General features: G+C 41.8%; 1 protein-coding gene across 12 annotated transcripts in view; it reads right to left on the bottom strand.

Moving 5' to 3' along the window:
• Positions 1-22,444, bottom strand: part of EPB41 (erythrocyte membrane protein band 4.1) — a 199,330-nt gene that overhangs the window by 161,746 nt on the left and 15,140 nt on the right. For 9 of the 12 annotated variants that reach the window (XM_021684161.1, XM_021684165.1, XM_021684163.1 and 6 more), the window contains exon 1: positions 18,685-18,882. The exons of the other annotated variants lie outside the window; for them this stretch is intronic. The gene's annotated coding sequence lies outside the window, so the exon portion shown is untranslated. Of the gene's footprint in view, positions 1-18,684; positions 18,883-22,444 lie in introns of those variants that run through there. 12 annotated transcript variants of the gene reach the window in all.

The following is a 22,444-nucleotide window of genomic DNA, read 5'->3' as shown; positions in this document are numbered from 1 at the left end:
AAAGATACCTGCATTTGGGGTAGGAGGGAGGTGTTAAAAAAAAAAAAAAAAAAGCCTTTTGCAATCAAAGATGACTAATTAGTACTGCACACTCCTGAAAGATATAGAAATGTACACATAAAAAAAGTATAATTGAACATTAAGTCCAAAAAACAATGATTCACAAGTAATTTATAAGAAACAACTGCAATCAATGATTAGAACACAGAAAAGGCATATTTCAACCTCTTGGTTAATACCTTAATATCACTTATTATGCAGAGTGAGATTTACCGTAAAAGTAAAGAAGCTTAAGCTTCAGGGCCCTCATTTAAACTGACCCCTGCCAAGACCAAGTGATATTTCAAAGCCATAATATGAAAATCTCTAGAGGAGTGTGAAGCCAAAAAAATAGGAAAAAATTAAAAATGTTATGCTATTTTTCTGAATTTTGTGACATTTGTGCTATTTTTCAACTTTTAAAAATATGTCATTTGTTGTAATTTATTTTCTCTATTTGTTTTCATCTCTAATTTTGTATTCATAATTTTATATTCTTTTTCTTTAAAAAGCCCCTGTTGTGGGGCACCAGGGTGGCTCAGTCAGTTAGATGTCTGCCTTCGGCTCAGGTCATGATCCCAGGGTCCTGCGTTGGGCTCCCGGCTCAGCAAGGCGGTCTGCTTCTCTCTCTTCCTCTCCCTCTGCCCCCTGCTCATGTGTTGTCTCTCTCACTCACTCTCAAATAAATAATCTTAAAAAAAAAAAAGTGCCCCTGTTGTTAAGCATTTCAAGTACCAATGGAATAATTTAGCCTGCCTCATACTTTTAGTACCACTGTATTAAAGACCTGTTTGAGATCTCTCCTCTTATCACAGATTTTGAGTTTTCATCACCAGGTATAACAAACCAAGGCATGGGTCAAATTTCAGTGGAATTTTATTTGAACTTTTATCTCTTAAAACCATTTTCGGGGCACCTCGGTATAAGCGTCTGCTTTCGGCTCAGGTCATGATCCCAGGGTCCTGGGATCGAGCCCTACATCGGGCTCCCTGCTCAGCGGGAAGCCTGCTTCTCCCTCTCCCACTCCCCCCTGCTTGTGTTCCCTCTCTCACTGTGTCTCTCTCCGTCAAATAAATAAATAAAATCTTTAAAACAACAACAACAGGCGCCTGGGTGGCTCAGTTGGTTAAGCGACTGCCTTCGGCTCAGGTCATGATCCTGGAGTCCCGGGATCGAGTCCCGCATCGGGCTCCCTGCTCAGCGGGGAGTCTGCTTCTCCCTCTCCCACTCCCCGTTTGTGTTCCCTCTCTCGCTGTGTCTTTCTCTGTCAAATAAATAAATAAAATCTTTAAAATAAAATAAAATAAAAAAATAAAACAACAACAACCATTTTCAAGGGGCACCTGGGTGGCTCAGTCATTAAGCGTCTGCCTTTGGCTCAGGTCATGATCCCAGGGTCCTGGGATCAAGCCCCACATCGGGCTTCCTGCTCGGTGGGAAGCCTGCTTCTCCTTCTCCCACTCCCCCTGCTTGTGTTCCCTCTCTCACTGTCTCTCTCTCTCCCTGTCAAATAATAAATAAATAAAAATCTTAAAAAAAAAATTTTCAATCAGAGAGAAATAACATTAAAAAAAAGTGATGAAATGGAAAAGAACATCTCATGGATAGGTGATATATGTATAGAAAAACGGATTCATTTGCAATGACATTATCTCTTTAAGCAAGATGGGATATGGCTAAACAGTAAGAATGTAATCAAAAATAGTTCAGCAAGGGTCGCCTGGGTGGCTCAGTCGTTCAGCGTCTGCCTTCGGCTCAGGTCATGGTCCCAGGGTCCTGGGATCAAGCCCGGCATCGGGCTCCCTGCTCAGCGGGAAGCCTGCTTCTCCCTCTCCTACTCCCCCTGCTTGTGTGCCCTCTTTCACTCTGTCTCTGTCAAATAAATAAAATCTTTAAAAAAAAAAAATAGTTCAGCAAGCTACTGGTAACTAAGAGTGAAGAAGGCTGACAGAAAACAGGAAACTATGAAATCAAAGAGAAGAGTGGTTAAAAAACATCCAAGGACAGTTCTTCAAAATGTTAACATAGAACTACCATATGACCAGCAATTTTACTCCTAGGTATATACCCAGGAAAAATGAAGACGTATGTTCACAGCAGCATTATTCATAACAGTCAAAAAGTGAAAGCCACACAAATGTCTACCAGTTGATGAATGAATAAATAAAATGAGGGGGAGTGAAATAGATAAAAATTAAGAGGCACAAACTTCCAGCTATAAAATAAGTCATGGAGATGAAAAGTACAGCATAAGGAATCAATAATATTACAATAACATTGTATGATGACAAATGGTAATTATACTTATCATGGGGAGCAGAGTATTGCATAGAATTTTTGAATAAATATGTTGTACACCTGAAACTAATACAGCATTGTATGTCAATTTTACTTCAATTTTTAAAAATTGAATAGAAATTATGGGGCGCCTGGGTGGCTCGGTCATTAAGCATCTGCCTTCGGCTCAGGTCATGATCCCAGGGTCCCGGGATCAAGTCCCGCATTGGGCTCCCTGCTCGGCAGGAAGCCTGCTTCTTCTCCCTGTCCTACTCCCCCTGCTTGTGTTCCCTCTCTCACTATCTCTCTCTCTGTCAAATAAATAAATAAAATCTTTTTAAAAAAATTGAATAGAAATTAAAAATAAAATGTGGTATATCCATACAATGTAATATTATTCAGCAAAAAAGGGAATGAGCTATTGATACATGCTACCATGTGGATAAATCCTGAAAATTCTATGCTAAGTGAAAGAAGCCAGTCACAAAAGGCCACATATTGTATGATTCTATTTATATAAAATGCCCAGAACAGGCCAATCAATAGAAACATGGTTAGTGGTTGCCTAGTGCTAGGGTTGCAGAGTAGGGAATGGGATTGACTGCTAATGGGCTTGGGGTTTCTTTTTGGGGAGACAAGAATGTTCTAAAATTATATTGAGATGATGGCTCCAAAACCCTGTGAACACACTAGAAAACACTGAATTATACTAGAAATGTATGGTATATACATTTATACCTGAATTGTGTGGTATGTAAATTATACCTCAATAAACCTGTCCAAAAAAATAAATAAAAGCCAAGGTCACAACATATATGTCAAAGTACAAGCTGAATTAAAGGAATGTCATTTAAAATAATAATAATAATAATTAGTTTCTACTTGTTAAGTGCCCACTGTGTGCTAGGTACTATGTTAAGCATATTACGTTTTACAGTTGACTCTTAAACAACATGGGTTTGAACTACACAGGTCCACTTATATGTGGATTTTTTTGATAAACAGTATTGTAAGTATATTTTCCCTTCCTTATGATTTTCTTTTTTTTTTTTTTTTTTTTTTTAAAGATTTTTATTTATTTATTTGACAGAGAAAGACACAGCGAGAGAGGGAACACAAACGGGGAGTGGGAGAGGGAGAAGCAGACTCCCCGCGGAGCAGGGAGCCCGATGCGGGACTCGATCCCGGGACTCCAGGATCATGACCTGAGCCGAAGGCAGTCGCTTAACCAACTGAGCCACCCAGGCGCCCCCTTATGATTTTCTTAATAACATTTTCTTTTCTCTAGTTTACTTTATTATAAGAATTCATATATAATACACAAAATACGTGTTAATCTACCATGTGTCGGTAAGGCTTTTGGTCAACAGTAGGCTATTAGTAATAGCCAATTCAATTCTTAAAAATTGAATAAAAATTAAAAATAAATTGGTAATTAGATATTCTATGAGTAACTGTGGTCTCTCCTAAAGGCTGTAGTTAAGTTCTGGAGAGTCAAAAGTTATACATGGATTTTTGACCATGCAGGGGGTCAGTGTCCCTAACCCCCAGTTTGTTCAAGGGTCAACTATTTCTAATCTTTGCAGTAGTTCTAAAAAGTAGGTTTATAATGTTAAATGTTGTATAAATTTAACAGATGAAGAAACTGAGAAACAGGAAGGATAACTTGCCCAATTACACACAGCATCAGAGCCAGGATTCTAAACCAGGTCTGTGAATCCAAAGGTCTTTGGCCCTAATGCTCTGGCTATCTTAGAAATAAACTCAGGAACCTTGTACCAATAGCCTAGTTCCATATCCTCTTCCAGAATTAATAGTCTGTGATACAAAGGCCACCTCCTTTAACATTTAAACTCGGCCTGCTCGGGGCACCAGGTGTTCCTCCTGATCACACCAAGCTATGTTTATCACCACTGTTCTCAGCCAAACTTTGGACCTCATTAAGTACCAGAATCTCCTCAAGCAAAACTCTGATATAAAATTACAACAAACGAAAAGGTAGCTCCTTGGGTATCACGTGGTGTTAAGAATTAAGGAATGGGAAGGGAATATTCAGAGAGCTATTTTGTGCCAAATTACTAAACTATGATCAGAGATTATGAAACCCCCCTCCCGCCTTTACCCCCAAATCCCTCTACTGTTTGTGTTTCTCTTCGGTGATTGGTAATTAGATATTCTATGAGTACCTGTGTTCTCTCCTAAGGGCTGTATAGACCTGTTATTGACCACAAGCAAGAAATGGGTCTTCTCTCAGATATAACCATAGGCTGGCAAGATAGAGAATCCCTTTGTCCCCTGAGCCTTCTCCTGTGGGTTTAGAGCAATCTGGGTATGTTGCTGGTGGCACTCCCAGGTTGAAGAGTTAGAGATGGCTTCTGCCACTAGAAGATAGGTATATGTGTTAGAGTCAAGAAGGAAGGTATCCCAATAAAAGACCACAAATTGAAAAGGAGTTTTATCTTGTGAGCCAGATTATATCAAAGCATGCTAGTAAATTGTGTTTATTTCCCTTTTGTATCTCCTAGCCTTTAGTAAAGTACTAAATGTTCCAGCCTGGTCTCAGCTGTGTGCTTCAGGAGTATTAAGAGAAGACTCACCTCCGGGGCAGAAAATTAAAGAGAAAGCAGTACTCCCTGAGGTCAGCAAGGCATTCCTCAGAAGGTCAATCTTCGGGAACAAAAGTCCTTGCTGTGAGCTCCAATTATTCCACCCCATGTGCAAAATCTCCTTCTAAAGCCAATTTTGGAGGTTCCTGACTTTTATTTATTAAAATAGAAAGCAGTTTTTTCCCTGTCAAAAACAACCTTACTGTAAACCCAGGTCTATCTGATTCCAAAACTCCTCTCTTTATTGGCTGCTACATCACACTGCCTCCGAAATACTATTAATAGAAAACTGTTCAGCAAGAGTATGGGAGAGAATCATTTAAGAAAGGAGGAGGAAGGAAGAAAGGGAGGGTAGAAGAGGGAAGGAGAAAAAGGGAAAGAGGAAGGGATTTCACCAAAGCAATAAAAACTCATTGTGAATTGAATGTCAAAGATGGAAAATTTACATTTAATATATGCACTTAGCATATATGGACAGTAGTACCTGATCTATAGCTAGCATTTGATATGTGTTAATTCCCTTCCTTAGGAACAAAGACAAGAGCTAACTAGAAAAATGCTGTTTTAAGTTTTGGCTTTTGAAGAAGTTCAAAGCAATGATATTAAGAACAGATATCCAACAAAAACAAAAAACTCTGTATTTCCTTACTGAAAAATTATTCCATAGCTAAAAAGAACCCAGAATTGGGGTGACTATAAAGTTATACATCAGTTTGCTGTTCAAACAAAAAGAGGAACGCACTCTTTCACTTCTCCAATGTTTAAATGCAGAAATATATGCAAATTCATGAATTCGTTAAACTGCACAATCATTTGCATTCTTATTACATTACGACAATAAGGTGTTTCTTCTTGTATCTGCTAAAAGCCACAAAGATTCAAGGCACTTCAGATTTCAGGTGGCTTGTGTACAAGCTCCCCTGCAAAAATACCCTCCCAACGAACATCAGCCAAACCCCTTCCTGTTTTTCAACCTCGTATGTTTACTTTCATATCTGCTGCAAAAGATAAAAGCAACAATGGGGACATCAACCACATGATCATGTCCTACCAAACCGGAAACGAAGCTATGAAACCAGAGTTGCTGTGAAATGGGTCTTTAGAAAACTCACACACAGGCTTCAAAATATTACAGTATAAGTCTGAATCATATCCAAAGATCATCATCAGACAAAACCATATTTATTTCTGTATAGCTATATTCATTTACATCTAATAATCATATAGACACATAGATGCACAATTTAAGTAGAAAAAATATATGGGTCAAGATGCAAAAATTATTTTTCTTACCCATAGATTATTTCCCATCTCCATGAGGCCATATTTTATCAAGGGGAAAAGGGACCTAACACTTACTGAGAATCTGCAGGTAACAGGCACACCATAAAGTTTGTTTCTCTTTGTCATTACTATGTATTCTGTGTAATGTAGGTATGATCCTCATTTTACAGAAGAGGGGAAACTAAGGCATGGATAAGTACTTTCACAAGAGCACAATCATTAAGAAATCATTAGCTTTGGGGTGCCTGGGTGGCTCAGTCGTTAAGCGTCTGCCTTCGGCTCGGGTCATGATCCCAGGGTCCTGGGATCAAGCCCCGCATCGGGCTCCCTGCTCAGTGGGAAGCCTGCTTCTCCCTCTCCCACTCCTCCTGCTTGTGTTCCCTCTCTTGCTGTGTCTCTCTCTGTCAAATAAATTTTAAAAATCTTAAAAAAAAAAAAAAAATCATTAGCTTTGGGTGCCTGGGTGGCTCAGTCGTTATGCGTCTGCCTTCGGCTCAGGTCATAATCCCAGGGTCTTGGGATCGAGCCCCGCATCAGGCTCCCTGCTCGGCGGGAAGCCTGCTTCTCTCTCTCCCACTCCCCCTGCTTGTGTTCCCTCTCTCGCTGTGTCTCTCTGGGTCAAATAACTAAAATCTTAAAAAAAAAAAAAAAAAAAAGAAAGAAAGAAATCATTAGCTTTAACAGAAGGCCTGTATCCAAATCTCTCCTTCCCCACTTGCTCATGGACATATTGAGTAAGCAAAGGTGCAGCCATAAAGAATGTGGCTTTGAAGACAATTTTCACTTGCTAGTTGTGCGATTTTGTACAAGTTACTTTTTAACCTGCTACCTGAAATGTAAAATGGGATTAATCACACCTGCTGCATAGGTGTTGTGGTGAGGTCTAAATGCAAAAATAATGGCTAACATTTTTCTAGTGCCAATGTTCTGACTACTTTACATATATTAGCTCATTTAATCATTATAACAACCTTAAAAGGTACAAATATTTTTATCATCTCCATGTTATATAATAAACATTGAGGTACAGAAATTAAGTAATTTGCCCAAGGTCACCAGCTAAAGAGTGACACAACTAGAACTTAAATTCAGGCATTCTAGCCCTGGAGCTCATACTCTTTAACACCTAGGTCATTATCTATAAACCACACAGCACAGAGCTCAGCTCATAATAGGTCATCAGTAAATACTAGCATTATTATTTTATCTCCCATATAATACCACCCAGTAAATAGTCACTGAAATGTATTAAATCAAGTAGAAGAGCCAGAATTTTAATCTAGGTTTTGTTCTGTGCTTTTCCCCATAACTACATGTCTTTCCACAACACAGTGCCTCTAAAATTTTTTGTGCATGCCCAGTCATTTCTACTAATACTAGATCATTAAACTTTCTTAGGACAGGGGTCACGTCTTTACATTATTGTGATCACATACACCCACAAGGTCCTGCTCATTGTGAATAATCAATTAATATGCATGAAATGAATGAACATGCCATTCCTCTGCTCAAAATGCTCCCAAGAACTCCTGTCTCAGAAAAAAATGCAAAGTCTATAGCATAGCCAATAAGGCACTACATGAAACACTCCTTCTCCTGCCTCAACCTTTCTGAATTCCATTTTCCCCTAGATCATTTTGATCCCACCACACTGGCTTACTTAATGTTTCTCAAACACACCAAATATGCTTAACCTTTGTGCTGATTGTTCTTCTGCCTGGAATGCTCTTCTCTAGATAGCATTCAGGACTCCGCTCAAAAGTCACCTTACCCGAGAGGTTGTCTCTGACCACTCCCTACTATCTAAAGTATCCACCCCACCTCCCTCACTCTTTGTCCCCTTATCCTACTTGGCCTGATCCTCAGGGAAATCTAATTTTACTTTACCCCTGATTTGTATACATGTTTATTATCTTTTCTCTCCAACTAAAATGTAAGCTCCAGAAGAACAGACACTTCTTCTACTCTATTCACTGTGTGTCCCAGTGCAATTAGGACAGCGCTTGGTAAATAGCAGATGATCGGGGCACCTGGGTGGCTCAATCGGTTGGGTGACTGACTCTTGATTTTGGCTCAGGTCATGATCTCAGGGTCCTGGGATGGAGCCTCATGTCAGGCTCTGCACTCAGTGGGGAGTCTGCTTGAGGATGCTCTCTCTCCCTCTCCCTCTCCCCCTCCCCCCTCTAAAATAAATAAATAAATCTTTAAAAAAATAGATGAGTGTTATGATGAGCGCTGGGTGTTTTATGCAACTAATGAATCATTGAACACTACATCAAAAACTAATGATGTACTACTATATGTTGGCTAACTGAACATAATAATAAAAAATTTTTAAAAATAGATGATCAATATTTATTAAATTAATAAATGGTAGATGTATTAGCTATCTATTGTTATCTACAAATTACCCCCAAAACGGGGCACCTGGCAGGCTCAGTCGTTGAAACATGCAGCTCTTGATCTTGGGGTTGTAAATTCGAGCCCCACATTGGGTATAGAGATTACTTAAAGATAAAATCTCAAAAACAAAAAAATTACCCCTAAAACTTGGTGGCTTAAAACAACAAACATTTATTATTTCAATTTCTGTGGATCAAGAATTCAAGCATGACTTAGCTGGATGCCTTTGGCTCAGGGTCTCAACATTTATTATGTCAATTTCTGTGGATCAAGAATTCAAGCATGACTTAGCTGGATGCCTTTGGCTCAGGGTCTCTCATGACGTTGCAGTCAAGTGTCAACCACGTTTGCATTCAACTCAAGGCTCAAATCTGCCTGAAGAATCTACTTCCCAGCTCACTCACATGGCTGTTATCAGACCTCAGAAGATCTGCTTCCAAGCTCACTTACACTGCTGCTGACAGACTTAGTTTCTCACCACGTGGGCCTCTTTATAGGCTGCCTGTACATTCTTAGGCTATGGCAGCTGGTGATCCGAGTGACAGGAAAAGAGCCAGAAAGTGCCCAAGAGGAGAGGGACAAAGAGAAAAGCCACAGCCTTTTGTAACCTAATCTTGGAAGTAACATCCCACTACTTGTGCTGTATTCTATTCATTAGAAGTTAAGTCACCAGGTCCAGGTCATACTCAGGGGGAAGAGATTACACAAGGGCATGAATACCACGAGGCAGGAATCACTGGGGACCATCTTAAAGGCTGCCTACCACAACAGGCATAATAAAAGTCTAAAAACCAAACAAAACAGGAATACCTTGCCCTTTGGCCACCTGATATATTCTTTAGTATATTTATTTATAAATGATGCTATGATCACTATGCAATCATTTACCCCAGTACTAGTCTTTTCAGTCCTACAAACACCAGTGTTCATTAATGGTCATATTAGAGACAAACAACTAGCAAGAATAAGGATAAGTCAACAAAAATAGCATGTGGAAAAAAGGAATTACTGGATGAATCTTGCTAAGTAGAGGACAATAATCTCTTAACCAACTGAGCCACCCAGGCGCCCAGGACAATAATCTCTTAAAACAGGGATTGGATACTGGGGTGCCTCGGTGGCTTAGTGAGTTGAGCGTCCAACACTTGATCTCAGCTCAGGTCTGGATCTCAGGGTTATGAGTCCAAGCCCTACGTTGGGCTCCATGCCACATACACACACACACATACACACATACTGTTAATCAATATATATTATATATATAATTATATATCAATATATATAATATCTACCAATACACAATCCATATATATGGTTGCTATTATGGAAATATTGTTAATTTTCTTAGGCATAATAATGGTATTGTAGTTATGCAGGATAATGTCTTTGTTTGTAGGATATGCATACCAAAACGTTTTAGGAGTAAAGTGTCATGATATCTGTGACTTACTTTCCAAAAAAATATGACACACACACACATACACAGAGAGGGAATCAGAAGCAATCAGAATTACAACCCAGGTTGTAAATCTTAATTATCCTGGGAAATCATATTCTCACTATACTTCTGTATGTCTAGTGTGTCCCCTATGTTATGTATCTAGCTACTGTACTATACAATATCTGTGTTTGGGGGATGAGGATGAAATGAAAGACATGATATTGACCCTCTGCCCCCCAGAAGCTGGCAATCTCATTGGGGAATAGCAGTTTCATATATAATATAAAACAACACACAACAGGGCACCTGGGAGGCTCAGTCGGTTAAGCGTCCGGATTGGGCTCCCTGCTACGCAGGGAGTCTGCTTCTCCCTCTGCCCCACCTCCCACTCATTCTCTCAATCTCTCTCTCTCAAATAAATAAAATCTTTTTTAAAAAATTTTAAAAACCACACAATAAATCTGATATATAACAAATAAATACTGCAAGAGTTCAGAAAAGGATACCAATAAACCTTCAGAGAATAAATATCTTTGAAACCTCTTTCCTCTAACAGGTTTCTTATTGTTGGCATCCTTTCCCTTAAGTACTTCTCCTTTACTTTATCTACTTGGCAACGACTGACTACTATTTCCTACCTTTTAACAAAATTATCTGGAGACCATCTAAAAATAAAATACATGTTTTGCCCGTTTAGAACACAGGATATGATTTTTAAAATACTATTTACATTTTCACTGGAAAAAAACACTAAATATACTATGTGGATTTTCTGGCCTTCAAAAGCAACTATGTTATTTCAAGAGTTGAGGATGCCAGAAAGCTTGAAGATTTAAAAATAACCTCAAAAAGAGCTCATTTCCAACACCAGATGGAAAGAAATTACTCTAAAGACACACGTGTGGGAGGACATATATACAACATCATATGACACCATGCGAAAGGTTTATATAATTACATAATACCGTCAAAATTAGCAGGACTCTCAGGTAGTAAGTTAGCAACAGTGTCAATTCTCTGAATCATTAAAAAAGATAAAGGGCAGGAAACAGCGAGTGGGTGGTAGCAAAAAAAAAAAAAGCCTTCTCTTTAAGATGGTTGACAGGTAAAATTTGAGGGCTTGGGGTGTCTGGCTGGCTCAGTCGGTGGAGCATGAAACTCTTGATCTCAGGGACTGTGGGTTCGAGCCCCACATTGGGTGTAGAGATTATTTAAAAATAAAATCTCTTTTAAAAATAAATAAACAAAAACTAAAAATAAATGAGTAAATAAAATTTGAGGGCTTAAATCCTTGGAGCTCTTGACAGTTCTGCCTGTGTCTATATGGTCAAAACTAGACAGAAACATTTATTTTGATAACCTGTCCCAAACGTATCATCAAAGTGAAACACTTCTCACTTTAATATATGTAGAACTTAGAATTGATAAATGAAAATACTTGACACTCAGGGGCACCGGGTGGCTCAGTCGTTAGGCATCTGCCTTTGGCTCAGGTCATGATCCCAGGGTCCTGGGACTGAGCCCCGCCATCAGGCTCCCCCGCTTGGCACCATCAGGCTCCCCGCTTGGCGCCATCAGTCTCCCCGCTTGGCGAGGAGCCGGCTTCTCCCTCTCCCTCTGTCTGCTGCTCCCCCTATTTGTGCTCTCTCTCTCTCTCTGTGTGTGTCAAATAAATAAGTAAAATCTTAAAAAAAAAAAAAAAACTTGACATATACATTAAAATGGCAATTCTTTGTAAGATGATGTATTCAAAGATACACTGTTAAGATCTCATTGTGTTGGGGCGCCTCGGTGGCTCAGTCACTAAGCGTCTGCCTTCCGCTCAGGTCATGATCCCAGGGTCCTAAGATCGAGCCCCGCATTGGGCTCCCTGGTTGGGGGGAAGCCTGCTTCTCCCTCTCCCACTCCCCCTGCTTGTGTTCCCTCTTTCGCTGTGTCTCTCTCTGTCAAATAAATAAATACAATATTTAAAAAAAAAAAAACTCATTGTGCTAAAATGATTTTAATAGGGCTATTTAATTTATATAAGCATTTAAGTAATAGCTGAATAGCAATCACAACTCAACCTTGACATAGTACTATATATTCATAAATTACCAAGAGTATACATTTCTACTTTACTTATGGGTCACAGGCTTAAATTTAACCAATTCAAAATAATCCTATGCTTTAATGTTGTTAAATCACTGAGAATTATTCATAACTCTTATAACATAACATTTTTATGACTTAATGCAGATATTATCAAAATAGAATATAAAAGTTTTCTGAATGAATATTAATGTAGAAAGTATTTAAACCTCAGTCTGTGTTGTATCCAGTGCTACAATTCAGACATTTAGAGTGCCTACCAAAAGTTGGGTGGGATTAGGATACTTTTTTTTTTTTTTTAAAGATTTTATTTATTCATTTGAGAGAGAATGAGATAGAGAGAGCATGAGAGGGGGGAGGGTCAGAGGGAGAAGCAGACTCCCTGCCGAGCAGGGAGCCCGATGCGGGACTCGATCCTGGGACTCCAGGATCATGACCTGAGCCGAAGGCAGTCGCTTAACCAACTGAGCCACCCAGGTGCCCGAGATTAGGATACTTTTTGCAGAGGATGGAAGGCACAAGAAGCAGGCAAGCTTCATTTATAAATCAAAATTAACTTCAGGAGTAAATATTATATCCTATTTTATTTTATCTTATTATTTCCACCTATTTCCAAAAATAATTGAGGTGTTCCTGTTCCTATTATTAGATAATATTATTAGATAACAGCATTATACATATACATTGAATATATTGAAAAAATCAGATAATATTAATAGAGCATCTACTGCTTCTTCCAATCTTATTTATCAATATAAATATTTAGTCATAGTTCCTACCTATTCCATCAGATAATTTTGCCTCTTCCTACCCACTCTGCCAAGATTACTTTAACCCTACCCAAGGCTCCACTCCACATAGCTCTGAAACAATTTTAATTTCTACAAACAGATTCTCTTGAGAATTGAATGATAGAAGAGGGCCCAGATTAGTTCGGTGGCAGTGACCCAAAGAACCCTCAGCCATGAAAGGGAGACGGCAATAAATAATCACAGTTTAATCCATATGGATTTATCCTGGAGATAATCAAGAGATAACTGCAATAGGAGAACTGGTCTTAGTAAGTACAATAACAAAATAATAAAATAAACATGATGCCAGAATGGCTCTGGAATTTCATATACAAGGGACCTTCAGGGATAGCATATTTATTTAGGGTGACTTTGGAGGAAGCTGATAAAGATTAGGGGGTAGGGTATATTAAAGTCTTTCCAAATCATTCCTTGAATTGTATTGACCACACCCAATATTGGTATTTTGCTTTTCTTTAAGGTCCAAAGAGCTAGCCAATTTATTTTCAAATACTTCAAGGTGGATACCATCCCATTTAAATAAAAAATAATTAACAAAAATAAGTATAAACAGACTTTCATCATAATCAGATTCTCTCACTAAACTTTCCTAAAACCAACATGTGAAGTACTGTCAGTGAGGCAGTTAATTCTAAATAAGATCCGCACTCAAAATAAAATATCAAAGTTCTCCTTCCTAATGCCTTCAGTTTCTGAATACTATTTATTGCTATAGCTCCGTTAATCTTTCCCACTGTGTATTCATTAACTAGCAGCAGAGTAAATCAAAATACTAATTTAACTCAGTGTGTACACCAGAGTATTTGTTACACTGCATTTTACTGAACATACCATGAATCTACTCATAAAAAAGACACACAGTAAGCCACCAATGCCATAACAAACATAAATAAAAAGCAAAAATTAACACATATATTTAGAATCTGGCTCTTCTCTACCTAAAAGCTATTATAAATACAACGAATTGACTACCTTCCAAAAATTCTAGATTCTCTACATAAATAAGGCCCATAACTGGTAAATTCAGAGGCCTCTTTTAAAAGTTTTAAGTTTCATCATTGGGGTGTTAGAGAAAAAAACAAAGTTGTTCATAAGAAAAAAGTTCTTAAAATTATTATTGCTTAGCTCACAAATAAAATAAGGTGATTCCATTCTCAAGCAATAGAGGAAAAAACAAGTTCTTTAGAGGTAGGGATGAATCTGCATCTGAACATGCCATGTGACCAATCAGGAATCTGATAAGACTCTTGGAAAAAAACACCGGCAGTACTTGAGCTGGCCAGCTCCTTAGATAACAGGGAAACAGAACTGTGGTCTAAACATGTGCTCCTCTTGATTTCAGAACCAAATTCAGCACCCCCCTCCCCATGGCCATTGAGATACTAAAGTTATAAAATCAGATCACCAATATTAAACTGGATTTGGACATTCAGAAAACAATATATGCAAGCCCTATCACTCACATCACAAATTACAGACCATATATTTTAAAATCACAATCTATGGATGTGCATATCAAAATACCTGCAGAGAATTCAAGAATCCTGTGACTTTTATTTTTATTTGTTTTAAAGATTTTCATTTATTCATTTAAGACACAGAGATACAGAGAGAGAAAGAGCATGAGCAGGGGGAGAGGCACAGGGAGAGGGAGAAGTAGGCTCCCCGCTGAGCCAGGAGCCTGACGTGGGGCTCAATCCCAGGACCCTGGGATCATGACCTGAGCTGAAGGCAGACGCTTAACCATCCGAGCCACCCAGGCGCCCCAAGAAACCTGTGACTTTTAGCCAACACTTCTGAAAGACTTAACTCTGAAGCTTTCTTAGCAAAAGTAGGAAGGAAACCAAATAACACTATAAGCACACCATCTCCCATAATACGAATTTGTTTAAAATTAAGACCATAAAAACTGAAGAATGAGATGGAAGTCTAGCTCTGTAATTTCCAAAAATGTTAAACTCAAACTGCACACAAGAAAACATCACACTGGTGAACTCTAAATGTAGGGCACAAACCTGACAAAAAAAAATAACAGGAAAAAATATATAGGTCATACCTCAACAAATGCCATGACCATTTTTTTTTCAGAGGAGACAGGAATCATTTAAAATCATTTGTTAATTTAGGGGTCCCTGGGTGGCTCAGTTGGTTGTGTCGGACTCCTGATTTCAGCTCAGGTCATGATGTCAGGGTTGTGAGATCAAGGCCCCGAGTGGGGCTCTACACTCAGTGCAGAGTCGGCTAAAGATTCTCCCTCACCCTCTCCCTCTGCCCCTGCTCTCTCTCTCTAAAATAAAGAAATAAAATCTTCAAAAAAAATAAAATCATGTGTTAATTTAGATATTAGCTTAAAAGAGAGAGCGTGCGCACGGGAGCGCACAAGCAGGGGGAGTGGCAGACAGAGGGAGAAGCAGGCTTCCCACTGAGCAAGGAGCCCGATGTGGGGCTTGATCCCAGGACTCTGGGATCATGACCTGAGCCAAAGGTAGACGCTTAACCAACTGAGCCACCCAGGCGTCCCAGCTTAGAAGTGTTTCATAAGGAAAAAAGAAAGATAAGATAAAAGCACTTTTAAATATGCTCTTTCTCTCTCTGTATTTGCCAAGAGGAAAATTTGTGCATTACTTTGCTAATATATAAATTATTATATTATGTTATTTTATATTTTATATTGAGTATAAGCCTAGTTTAAAACAGGTTTGTTCAACATATCTACTACTTGAGAACAACAAACATGATTTGAGTGTTTAACAAACATTAAGGAAATGTTGACCCTTAGACCACCAAGAGAAGAGAAGAGATACATAAAGCAAGCAAGAGACTGACCTAAAAGATGGGTCTGTTAGCTTAGTCTATTTCTTATTTATTTATTTATTTATTTGAGAGAGACAGCGTGAGAGAAAACAAGCAGAGGGAGCTGCAGAGAGAGACGGAGAAGCAGGCTCCCCGCTGAGCGGGAGCCCGATGCGGGGCTCCAACCCAGGACCCTGAGATCACTACCCAAGCCAAAGGCAGACGCTTAACCGACTGAGCCACCCAGGCGCCCCTAGCTTAGTCTATTTCTATTAGCTTAGCCTATTTGCTGACAGCCAGAGTTTCCAAGCATTAAACTTAAACTCATCGACTGGTAGAGAGCTCTTAGCTCTGAGTAGAATGGAAGCCCTAAGTAGTTTTCTTAATGCACCATCGGCCATCATCTACTACTAAGGGCTACACATATCGATGGGACACTTAGGACCTAAATCCTTTTAATAAACACCAGCTAAAGAAAACTGAACTAGCTGGCCATACAAATGAATCTCTTAAGAAAATTCAAAACAAAACAAAAAATTCCATCAAGTTCCTTCCACATATGGAACTTTTCCCTATACTTCAAATTACCAATACGGAGCATTTTTAAGGTAAAAGACCTGAAAACAGTCAGGAAGAACATATATGGAACTGCATAGCCAAAGACACACGGATGGGAAAGCACGAGTTATTACTGAACAGTTCTTCTTGGTTGAAAAATACAAGTAATAAGGAGAATAAAGGTAGAAAGGTAGATTGGGGACTTATCTATAAGATAGTTGGTATATTTGGGGGGCGCCTGGGTGGCTCAGTCATTAAGCGTCTGCCTTCGGCTCAGGTCATGATCCCAGGGTCCTGGGATCGAGCCCCGCATCGGGCTCCCTGCTCAGCGGGAAGCCTGCTTCTCCCTCTCCCTCTGCTTGTGTTCCCTCTCTCGCTGTGTCTCTCTGTCAAATAAATAAAATCTTAAAAAAAAAAAAAAAAGATATTTGGTATATTTGGTATAAAACACGAGTATAAATGTCGGGAGAAATTTGGTGAGGCCTAAAAATTAAAAACATTTATTTCCAAGCCTGAATTCAATTATATAAGGGGAAAAAGTGTGGTTTTGTTACTAGAAGAAAGAGAAATCAAAAGGTTAGCACACTGTGCTTGGGTTTGCCAGTGAGTTCACTTTTAATAGTGGCAAAGAAATATCCTACTTCAGTTTCCCCCAGAGAAATGAATAACTCCTGTGTTTACCTTAATTATAACCTTCTTGTAGAAAGCACTCTGAATTAGCACCTTGATTCCAAGGCAATCTGTTATAACCATTCAGTTATAACCATTTTTTTTATCTGTCATTTATTGAGTGCTAACTGTGTGCCTGATATCCTGCTGCTTACTCTACATGGATTATATTAATAACACTCCAAGAAACTATTCACAAAACCAAAAATTATACAGCTGGCAAAGAACTTACGATGTTTCCAACTTACAGAAAAGGTAAATGAAGAGTACATCAAGTTTCCACAAAAAGTAAGGGGGATATGTATATCAACTGCTTGATTAAAAGCATAAACCAGGGACGCCTGGGTGGCTCAGTTGGTTAAGCGTCTGCCTTCGGCTCAGGTCATGATCCCAGGGTCCTGGGATGATCCAGGCCCACATAGGGCTCCCTGCTCAGCGGGGAGCCTGCTTCTCCCTCTGCCTACTCTCCCCCTGCTTGTGCGCTCTCTCTCTCTCTGTCAAATAAATAAATAAAATCTTTTTTAAAAAATAAAAATAAATAAAAGCGTAAACCAACTAAAATCTTTGCCAGGACAGAGAATACAGAAAACAGTAGTGAGCAACAGCATATACAGTGTATCCTCAAGACAGCATAAATCCACTATAATAATATCCAAGACACAAGACATAACCATTTCTTGCAATTTTCCCCTAAAAACAGAAAGAACAAAATAGCAGCTGTGAAATCACCCAGACTACTAAAAAAGGGGCTCGGCACCTCTTAAAAAAACAAAACAAAACACCTATCTCCTAATCAGCAGTACGTGCCAGAAAAAGACAAGTCCCCACAGACTAGCATTCATGGTAGGGCACAGTTAGAGGGACAACAGGATGACAGTGGCTATCATGTGGCCAGAAACCAATCCGTCAGCAATTTGTTGCACGTGAGATCACTTTCTCTCCACAGAACGCGCGTTCCTGGGGCGGATGGACCTGGTCTGGCAAGCCCCCACCCGGAACAATCGCCGGGTGGTGCCTCTCGCAGGGCGAGCCTACATCCAGCCCCCCCACAGGTAGAAGCAGCCCAGCAAGCAGGAGGAAATACTTCCAAGCCGACAGATGCAGGAACTGAAAAAGGAGGTCACGATGCTGAGAGAATAGATTTAACCCTTTGGTCACTGGGAACCGCGAAGACTAAGCGGAGCGCGGCAGAGCCCTCGGGGTCGGGAGAATTCTTTCAGTGGGGCGGGTGTCTCGGGCGGGAAGGCCTCACAGTCCTTCCAGGGCCCCCTCCAGCCCTCAGATCGTGCCAGACTTCTCCAGACAGCCCAGCCACCTGGCCACGAAGAAACTGCTCTGCGGCTGCACCCAACACCTTCGCCGCCCGGAACCCGCAATCCTCCTCGATTTGGTTTCCTTCCAAGGCTCCTGCCGGTGGACAGTGATTGGCAGACCTCGTCAAAAACAGACCCCAAGCCCAACTTTGCAACGCTCCCTCGGCGCAGCCCCCGCCTCTTTCTGCTCGGGCCAGCCGCGTCCCGGCTGCAGCCCCTCAGCCTCCGGCGCGCGGAGGCCCCGGAGCCCGCGCCCCCGGCCCGGGGCCTGCGGGGGGCTGCAGACAAAGAGGCTGCGGCGCCGCCGCGGCCGCCAGGACCGTCCCCTCGGGGACAGCTCCGCGCCCCCCCTCCCCCCCGCCCAACCCCGCTCGCGCGCCGCAGCCGCCTCGCCTCACCAGTGGTCCCCGGGGCCGGGGCTCCCGAGCCCGCCGCTGCAGAAGCCCGACGAACAATGGCAGGAGAAGGCGCCGGCGCCGAGACTCGGGCCCTCTGCGGCTCGCGGGCCCGCCGGCTGCTGGCGGACTGACTGACTGACTAACCCACCGGCGGAGGGAGGGAGGGAGCGAGCGAGCGAGTGAGCGAGCGAGCAGTCGGCCCCGGCGCGCGCCCTCCCGCCTTCCCTCCGTGAGGAGAGGCCGCCCGGCCCGCAGCCAGCCAGCCTGCGCGCGCCCCTCCCCCTCCGTTCGCCACAACATTGTAGTAAATTTCTATTGGACGGCGCCTGAGGGAGGGAGGGGGCCGGGCCCGCGGCCCGTCAGCCCATTGGCTGAGGACAAGTTCTGGGCTCCTCTAGTTTCCCCCTCCACTAGGCGGGTAAGGGTCGGGGAGGGGAAGGAAAAAGGGGAAAAGGCAAGGGGCTGGCCGCGTGTGCGCAAGCGCATCGAACTCGCCCTGGAGTCCGGGTGTTCCCGGCCCCTGCAGCACCCACGTGGGGAATGAGGCAGCTAGTGCCCGGAACCGAGGTGAGGCCCTCTCCGCCGGGAGGAGGCCCAGGTAAGAGGCCGAGATTTGAAAGCCTCAAGGAAAGCCCAGGGCTGACTGCCCACTAATGCACCTCATGACCTTGGGTAAGTCACTCAGGTTCTCTGGGCCTCAGTTTCCCCATCTACTAACTTGATGGTGTCTAGGCGCCATTCACACCTTGACATTCGTGGAGGCCTTACCTTTCCTGGCAGCCGTGTAAGGCCCAACACGGAAGCTGAATGTCGTGGCCACGCCAAGATTTCACCTGTCTTTTGCATTTAAGGGTCTCCTAATTCCACCTTGGCACCCTCAAAATCATAAAGACCTAGCTTCCGAGGTCTGTGCTCCAGCTGAACTTAAGGTTGCTCTGACAGCCTGATGTGCCTTTATTTCCTTTCAGAAGTTTCAGAGGCCCCTTGACCCTTCACACTCCCTGCCAAGCTAGACTCTGAAAAGGCTGGGACCCCACAGAACAGAATGAAGGCTCATGTTTTAAGCAAGGTCCCTATAAGGTAAGATAGGTTCTGGTATTCCCATTCTAGAGATGAAGACACTGAGGCAGAGAGGCTTAGACCTCTGACCTGCCAGGATAAGAAGCCAGGCCATCTGACATCAGAACCTGCCTATGCAAGCTTCACCCTCTGCGGGTATCTGATCACAGCCTCCTCCCATCAGCAGCTCAGCCTCTAGAAACAGACACGTGGGTTCAATTCCCAGCCTCCAGCCCTCCCTCATTGTTCGGACTTCTCTGTGTCTGTTTCTAGCCCCATAAAAGGGGATAATGATAGTTCTACCTCATAAGAGTTATTGTAAGAATTAAATCAGTTAAAATATGTAAAGGGCTTAGAACAGTACCTAGCTCATAGTAAGATCTACAAAAGTGTTCATTATTACTGCTATTCAGAGACTAAGATATGGACTGAGAGGTGTGGAGCAGGCTGACATAATATGTTTGTTAAGCTCTCAATCGTTGTCAGCACTGAGCTGAGCACATTGCATGAATTATCTGTTTGAAACATCCTAAGTGAACCACTTGAGGACTACCTGACTACCCTATCTAAAACAGCCTCCACCCACACACCCTTGCCCTGCTTTTTTTTTTTTTTTTAAGATTTTATTTTTAAGTAATCTGTACACCCAACATGGGGCTCGAACTCACAACCCCGAGAACAAGAGTCACATGCTCTACCAACTGAGCCAGACAGGCACCACCACCCCCTTTTAAGATTTTATTTTCACCTTGCCCTGCTTTAATTTGCTTCATAGTCCTTACTTCTACCTGACTTTCTATATATTTAATTATTTGTTGCTCCTCTAAATACATTTTTGCAGTTTAGATCCACTAAATGACAAGAGGAGAGGGATTTTGCCCCTCTTATTCATTTTCCAGAACAGTGCATACTCAATATTTGTTGAACAAGTGAACAAAATTATCCCCATTTTATAGATAGGACGCTGAAGCCTAGTAAGGTCAGGTGACTTGGCTAGGGTCATTCTGTGTACTTGAGGTGAAGAACCTATTCTTGAATATTCTGGTCCCCTGCCTCAGGTTCTCAGGTTAAGCCATACTTTTGATTCAGGGAACTCTACCCTACCATGTCTGTGCCTAAGAGGCTTCCTCCATATCAGACCTGGAAATCTGGTACCAAGAAGGATAAATCCTGAAAATCAATCACCAGATGGCTCGGCATGACCACTACGTTATCCAGCAAATTCAGATTCATAAAAACCAATAGTCTCTATGCTTTGAAGTGCTAGCCAATGACACATCATATTTAAAAAGGCTTGTTTGGATGAATGGAGTATGTAGTACTTAGCAATCATCACCCTGAAAAAAAGGAGTGGGTCTCAGGCTAAGAAAAAAATAGCTAGACTAAGGCAGGTATAAACCACTCATATTCAGAGTGCTCTGCAACACCACACCAAAAACTGTTGGCATAGGCTTTAGAATCACAAAGACCTGAATTCCAGTCTTCACTTTCAGTTCTTAGCCTGGAGATGAAAGGGCTTTGTCTAAAGTATTATGCATACATGACTGGTTTTGTTATTAATTAGGTTATATACCATCACCTATTAGGCGAAGTGCTCAACCCCTGAGTGTAGCTGGGCCCACCACATAGTAGGGAGTGGGGGGATAAGTAATGCCCAGTCTGAAGGCAGAGAAACTACCCAAACTACCCGTAGTCATGTGCCCAGCTGCCCTCTCAGAAGAGGCCTCTGCAAACCAGACATCCAGTTCCAGTTCACCCTGCAGAGGCAGCCCCTGGGTCCCAAGGGTAAAGGTCCCAAGCACCATCCCTGAGGCTGATTTTCCAGGCAGAAACTCAGCTCCCTGCCTGCCTGCGTCATGCTCACATCTGGGTGGCGGTTGTGCCATACTCCAAACCCCAGGTTGGGGTCTTTAGGGGCCATCTCTATCCCGCCTGCCAGCTGAGCCCACCACTGCCTCCTCCACCACCCCTCCTGTTCCTTCCTAGGGAATACAAGCCCTGCTAGCTGCCTGTCAGCCCCTGGAGCGGTCAAGGGCCCTAAGAAAAAAAAAAAAGAAAGGAAGAAAAAAGATGGTTTGAAAGGGTCCTAATCCTTTCCCATTGCAAACTGAGCTCAAACACCAGCTACACAGAAGAGGGTGAAATTAGGTGGTAACCAGTGGGGAAGGCCAGGGATGGTAGCTGGGGCCTCCAATGACCTGGAAGAGATGAGGTTGGGAGAGAGTGGGGGTAGAGTGGGGGAAACAGTTGGGAGTCTGAACCATTCCCAAATCTGGGACGTGGGCGGATTAGGGACACAGCTAGCCTTACGCCCCAGTGACAGGGCTCATGGAAAACATTTGTCTGTTGTGCAGGGTGGCAAGAGATGAAGAGGATTTTGAAAAGCTGGGCCTGCCAACAAAGTGTTCTGAACAGTCACTAGTGAATAAAAACCAATCCTCGTAACAAAAGTACATGAAGTAGCGTGGTCTTTCCATCCTGCCCATGGTCATAAAATTGCAGTCATTTTAGACCTTTTAAATACAAATGATAAACAGGCTATGATATGGAAAATTACTGTTCATACAGTGGTATGCCTTTCTAGGCAATTATTTTTAGTAGTAGTACTTGAATTTATTCATAGAAAATATAGTTAAATAAGGGGCTCCACTCAGTCAGTGGAGCATGTGACTCTTGGTCTCAGGGTTGTGAGTTGGAGCCC

This window comes from Neomonachus schauinslandi, chromosome 4 (assembly GCF_002201575.2).
Source record: "Neomonachus schauinslandi chromosome 4, ASM220157v2, whole genome shotgun sequence".
Taxonomy (NCBI): domain Eukaryota; kingdom Metazoa; phylum Chordata; class Mammalia; order Carnivora; family Phocidae; genus Neomonachus; species Neomonachus schauinslandi.
This window is presented reverse-complemented; position numbering and strand designations above follow the sequence as displayed.